A 7272-nucleotide genomic window follows, 5' to 3' on the forward strand; every position below is an offset into this window, starting at 1 on the left:
ACCCGAAGCGAAAGTGAGTCGAGTCATCAACTCCTGAAAACTCTTCTTGCAATAATCTGACTACTAACACTTGAATTTATTCTAAGTCATTCTAGATATGGGAGAGGCAATAGATAAAATTCTTCCAAAAATCATCTATAGTAACTTACTAAACCCAGATTACTCCTAATATCTGATAGGGGGATAGGTTTAAGCCAGTTTCTTAATGCTTTTATCTTTAATGGATCAACTCGAATGCCTTTACAGGAAATGATGTGACTAAGAAAAGCTATGGATCTCAGCTAGAATTCACACTTACTAAACTTAGCGAATAATCAATGAACCTTAAGGGTCTGTAAAAATAATTCTTAAATGGTCTGCATGATCACCTTTACTACGAGAATAAATAAGCATTTCATCTATAAAGACTATGAAGAACATGTCCAGATACTGCTTGAACACTATATTCATCAAATACATAAAAGTTGCAAGGGCATTCTTTATTCCAAAAGAACTAACTATAAATTTGAAGTGAACATACCGAGTTATGAAGGTTGTCTTTGGAACGTCACATTCCCTGAGTCTGAGCTGATGATACCCAGATTTGAGATTTATCTTAGAGAAATAATTTACACCCTAAAGCTAGTCAAACAAGACATCACTCCTAGGGAAAAGATACCTATTCTTGATTGTGAATTTGTTCAATTAATGATAATTGATACACATTTTGAGAGAGCCATATTTCTTGTGCACAAAAAGAACTGAAGCACCCCACAGGGAAATGCTAGGCTTGATGAAGCCCTTATCTAGAAGGTCTTTTAATTATTCTTTCAATTTATTGAGCTCAGTTAGATCCATTCTGCAAGAAAAAACTGAGATAGGCTAAGTATGTGGGATGAGATTTATTCTGAAGTCGATTTCCCTCTCAGAAGTGACTCCAGAAAGATCTTCAGGAAAGACTTCTGGAAACTCATTGACTAGTGGAACTAAATCAAAACTCAAGGTTCTGAAATTTGTGTCCTTGACTTATATAAGATGTTATATACAACCCTTGGATATCATTTTTCTTGCCATAAGATAGGAGATGAATCGACCTATAGGTACTGAGGTACTACCCCTCTATTCTATTTTGGGTGTATTAGGGAACTAAAACTGGACTATTCTATTTCTACAATAAACTAAGCCATAGAATGATGGATCCAATACTGTAATACCCCAAAAAATTTCTAGCTAAATTCAGTCCCTTAAGCTTGCCAAGGGGCCCCAGACTTAGAATATTTTAGCTAAGTATTCAGACTTAGTGCCATTTTAGCCTACGAAAGTTGGCAATCTTGTTTTGCATCCTTTATGTCCATTAAGTATCGACATTTAAGTTAATTCATGATCAAAAATATCAATATAGGTTCCCTAAAGAGTTTCAAATTTTTCAGACCTCGTTTAGACCATGTTTAAGTGACCAAAATAGTGAGTCGATGCGATCTTGGTGCGTCGCATCGTCCATCGCATCGACAGATGAAATTTTCCTCAAATCAAGGCGATTTATAGTGAACTAATGTGATCTCAGTGCATCACATCAGTTATCGCATTGGTACACTCAACGCGGCACGGCAGCTATAGCATCGTCGGGTCGGTTTTCAGTCTTTAAAATACTGCATCCTCAAGGTTATTTAGGTCTTTTCCCCATGACCCTCAGCCCCCATAACATGAAATTTAGCCATCTTTTAGATAAGCATATTCATTATTCACAAAATCCTCAAGAACAAAACCCTAGGGCTATCAAATCAAGGATCAAAATTCTAGAGATTCCTCTGTCAATCTTTCAAAATTCAAGTAACAAGGTATGTAAAGTGTTCATCCAAGGATTCCTTTCATCCTTGGAGCTCAAGAATCCAATTTTAAAATCATGAATTGTGATTTCCATGTTGTGGGTTGGATTAAATCCATGTTGATGTTTCTATATAGTTTCCAAGTTGAGATCTTTCATGTGTTTCATGATATTATGTTAGTATACGGATTGAAATCCTTGAATTTGAAATTATTGATATAGCCATGATGTGTTAGTTGTTGTTCATTCCCTAGAAAAGGTTATGCCTTCCATGTGTTTGTTAAAATGCCTAAGTGAATAATAATTACGCATTTAGGACCCATTTGTGATCTAAGTAATGAACTAATGATATACCCACATGTTCAAAATAATTCCCATGCAAAATTTATGCCTTGTAAATATTTGATGGAATGCCCATGAGATTGTAGTTATGATAGTATGATAAGTGAGCATGCATTCCTATTCATGTGCAAGCTTATGCCTTTCATATGCTTGATGAAATACCTATTGATTGAATTATGAATTATTGACTATTTTCATGTATTCAAGAAGTGTCATGCCTTATTATTCTCATGCTATTGAGTCTTGGAGGTATTTAATACCCGATAATTTAGTTGATTACCTCGATCCAGTGTCTGTTTTCAAGATACTCTTAGTCAATCCATGATATATAGAATTCCGTCAGTTACAGAACTCAGGAAAACTCAGTAAATTTAGTATCAGTCTAGTCCTATTCAGTATTCACTTAGATCCTTAGTAAATTCAGTCAATTAACAAAGCTCAATAGTATTCCTTCAGTCAACGAAACTCAGTGAACTTAGTCCAATTTAGCTTAGTAGAATTTAGTTCAGTTTCTATTCAAATGGGAGTAGGATTTAGCACCGAGTGAACCCATGGATGGAGACTTAACCTGATAGTAGAGGGTATGATTCATAGAAGCAGTCCTTGCATTTCAGAACTACGTACCCAGCATAGGTTGAGACATCAAACCTACTAGTTAAGGGTTAATGAGGTAGATTAACCTGTTAGATGAGTGTCCCACCATTCTCATTAGAGTACCTGACAGATGAAGGTCACTCACAGCATGTCCTTACCCATGGTACGATATTGACACCCTTTCAACTGGGGTTGCAGGTTGGACCCCAAATTCAATTAAAAGGGGGCATGTTGGTCAGATGTTTAACTCCTATATTTTCATTCTTAGTCTTTAAAATAGAACTCTGACAGTTCTATAGAAATTAGGATTGTCAGATATAGTCACTCAGATTAGTACGGAACTTAGCTAGTTCCATCAGAATTAGGACTGTCAGAAATAGTCACTCAGTTAATATTATATCAGTTATTAGAAATCCATTTCACCAGTAAACTCAATATTCAGTGTTATCACGACCTCAGTTATAGTGTACGTAGTCATACATATACTCTCACTCAGTTATAATTGTGTTACTCAGTTAGTATTGTTCTTGCATATGAACCTACGCATTCAGGCTTACCTTACTTTGCATACCAATACATTCCCATGTACTGATGCATAATTTTTTCTTGTGCTATGGTGTTTTATACCATAGGTTCAGACGCTCGGGCTCTAGAGCACCCTTAGCCATTCAGATTCAGCCAGCAGTAGTAGACTAGCAGTGAGTCCTCATCATTTGAGGATGTTTTATTATTTCATTATTTCATTAGTATTAGTAGTTTAGTAGATGGAGTTAGTTGGGGGTTTGTCCCATCAACTCCCCTGTTCAGACTATAGCATGTTAAGACAGTCATTTCAGTTTTGGTATTGATATACCTTAGTCAATATTATTCAGTTTTGAACTTTATGGTTGATTTCCACCTAATTTTTGTATTTAATTCAGTTATATTATTATTACAGTATTACTATTATTCAATGCTTACAGTAGGTACCAGTCATGCTGTGTAGCATTTGGGGTACAGACTCGAGGAGTTACAAACTTGGTACAAGAGCCTAAGGTTCAACAGTGTCCTAGGAAGTCTAAAATTCGCATCTAGTGGAGTCTTGTGCATGGGTGTGTTGCACACCACACTTATGGATAGGAGGATATGAGATGTTTTAGGAATAGTTTCCCTTTTTTTAGTATTCATGTCGTGTGAGTGAGCGTGATCTCAAGTTAAACTCTCAGTCTAATCTTTTTTTTTCTTTACAGAATATGCCTCCCAAGAAGGGTAACGGAAGGTGAACTAGAGATCAGTCAGCCTATCTAGGCAGAACCTCTGAATAAGCATGTCTCTCATACAAATTTCAGAGCTACATTCATTACTCTTGCAAATTCAGTTGCAACTCAGAATGAATGGCCAACTGCCATTCTGGCCAACCCAGTGGCCTATATTAATGCAGCCAAGATTTGGGACTTCACTCGAATAAACCCTCCATCCTTTACTGGGTCTAAGTTGAATGAGGACCCATAAGAATTCCTTGATTAGGTGCAGAAAGTTTTGATGTCATTGGGATGACAGCTAGTGAGAGTGCTGAGCTAGCTGGTTCAAATAGTAGAAGGCAGAGAGGGCCATAGAGGTAGGGCCCATAGAATAAGAGGTGTTTGCCACTGTATTTCTAGATATATTCTTTCCCCTAGAGCTGAGAGAAGCTAAGGTGTTAGAGTTTATCAACCTCAGGTAAGGCAACATAACAGTGAAAGAGTATTCCCTCAAGTTTACTCAATTAGCTATATACGCTCATAATATGGTTGCAGATAGCAGGTCTAAGATGAGTAAGTTTGTATTTGGAGTAAATAATAGTATAGTCAAGGAGTGCAGTACCGCCATGCTAATAGGTGAGATGGACATATCTAGTCTTATGGTCCATAATCAATAGATAGAAGAGCAGAAGAATAAGGAAAGGGAAAAGTAGAATAAGAGAGCTAGAACAGGCAGCTTTAACTTTACTCATTTCCACTTGAAATATTTAGTTCTATCTCCTTCCTCAGCCAGTGGTCCAGTTCCAAAATTCAAAGATGGAAATAGGGATAGGGCATCAGGCCCTGAGCCTCAGGGCAGTGTTAGCAGTGCCCGAACCCATGCCTTTGTCAAACTTGCAACAAAAGCCATCAGGGTGTCTACAGTGCTAACAATGATGTGTGTTTTGGATATGGAAAGCCATGCCATAGAGTCAGAGATTGTCCTCAGTCAGGTTTCCAAGGTCAACAGAACCATCCTTTAACTTAGTTTGGTCGTCCAAATCAGCAGGGTGCCTCATCCAGCAGACTTAGTCAACTTAGTGATAACCTATTTTAATGTCATTCTCGGCATAGATTGGCTGCATTCCTGCTATGCCATAGTTGACTGTAGAAATAGAATTGTCCAGTGTCAGTTGCCGAATGAACCCATCCTAGAGTGGAGGGTTAGTACTTCAACATTCAGGGATCAGCTTATTTCCTACCTAAGGGCTAGGAAAATAATATCCAACGGATGTATATATCATCTTGTGTAAGTCAGAGACTCTAATTCAGAAACTCCCAGTCTTGAATCAGTCCTAGTAGCGAATGAATATTCAGATGTATTTCCCAAAGATCTTCCTGGAGTTCCTCCTGAAAGGGAAATTGACTTCGGAATAGACCCTCTTTTAGATACTCAACCCATATCTATTCCTCTATACAGAATGGCCCCAGCAGAACTCAACGAGTTAAAAGAACAGTTGAAGGATCTCCTAGATAAGGGATTCATCAGACCTAGTGTGTCACCATGGGGTCCAGTTCTATTCCTGCGCAAGAAAGACGGTTCTCTCAAAATGTGTATAGACTATAGTCAGCTCAATAAAGTGACAGTCAAGAACAAGTACCCACTTCCCAGAATTGATGACTTGTTTGACCAACTTCAGGGTGGCAACTATTTCTCTAAGATAGACCTCAGATCAGGCTATCATCATCACAGGGTCAGAGAATGTGGCATTCTAAAGACAGCTTTCAGAACTCGATATGGTCACTTTGAATTCTTAGTCGTGTCCTTTCTTCTTACCAATGCCCCAGCATCTTTCATGGACTTAATGAACCAGGTGTTTAAGTAGTATTTGGACATATTCATCATAGTCTTCATAGATGACACTTTTGTCTATTTCCACATTGAACATGATCATGCAGACTATCTCAGAATAGTGATAACGTTCAACTTACACCTCAAATTAGTGTAAGGCGATCGTCGTTAATATATTTACCCAACTTTGGAGTTGGGGTTGAATCCACAGGAAACAATGTGAGTGGCGATTAAACTAGTTCAAAACTATAGCTACAAGTTAAATTCAAATAACAAGAAAATACAAAATAGGGGGTTTTATCAATCAAACAAATTCTAACGTTTCAACTTATTTTAGAACTCAAAACTTAGATTTTAATATTTTGAATCTATGATATAGAGAAACTAGGGTTGTGATCACTATGACTATTAATCTCCATTGAATAATAGTTGTTCATGATTCTCGTGATAGGTGGGAACAACAGATTATCCCTGCCGATGATACTATCTAACTTATCTCTCGACCTCACCAGACAATTTATTATCTAATTCTCTCATACTTAGATAACATATCTATTTCCAACTGGATATTATCTCAGGTAGATTGATCCAGTTACGGCATCAATCATTAAACAGAAGGTTGGTAGCTTCCAAGCCCCTCTTGATAATTCACGACCTCTAGTTTATTTCTCCGTTAGAAGCAAATAAAACCTAAGGCATAACCTAATGTTTGCAACCAATAGATTCAAGTTAAACAACAGAATTTCAAGACGTTCCCACTATCACTCAAACCCTAATCCAACTATTAAATCAATAAAATAATAATCATAGATCCCACAACCCTAGTTGTGGGTTTTAGTTGCCCATAAGATGGAAAGAGATAACAAAGATTGAATTCATAACTTAAATCAAGTGAACTTATAAAAGATGAACTTCAAAGTTGTTTCTCCTTCAAGTACAATAAGAATTTCCTACAACTAAATCAAAGGATGGAAAATTGAATTCTAAGTTAAGAGAGTCAAAAACAAGTGAACTCCCTTTTACTAAGTTACAAGATGTCAAAAGTTGTTTCCAAAGTTTTTTTTTGAATGAAACCCTAAAGGCCGCTATTTATAGCCGTAACTTAAGACAAATTCAAAATTAATTAGAAAACCCTGAACTATGCCTTAAATACTTCAACCTAATTATGGAAATAAAATAACAAAGTAAATAAATTCTTCGATTAGGTGACGCCCTGGCTGACACCATGTCAAGGGTCTGACGCCTTATCACGAATGGCGTCAGAATTGCTCCAGTTGCCTTCAAAATATATCTTGGATGATGATGCAGCTGTCTCGTCACCGATCTGATAGCGTATCACCAACGTCGTCATATTTCTTCTTCAAGCTTAATTCTCTAGTTCAGGCCGACGCCCTTATTGACGCCTTATCACAACTTTGATGCCTTATCACCGGCGTCATCAGAATTTCTTCTCAGAATCAAGTTTCTAGTTAAGGATGAAA

This window comes from Capsicum annuum, chromosome 7 (assembly GCF_002878395.1).
Source record: "Capsicum annuum cultivar UCD-10X-F1 chromosome 7, UCD10Xv1.1, whole genome shotgun sequence".
In the NCBI taxonomy this organism is placed as follows: Eukaryota; Viridiplantae; Streptophyta; class Magnoliopsida; order Solanales; family Solanaceae; genus Capsicum; species Capsicum annuum.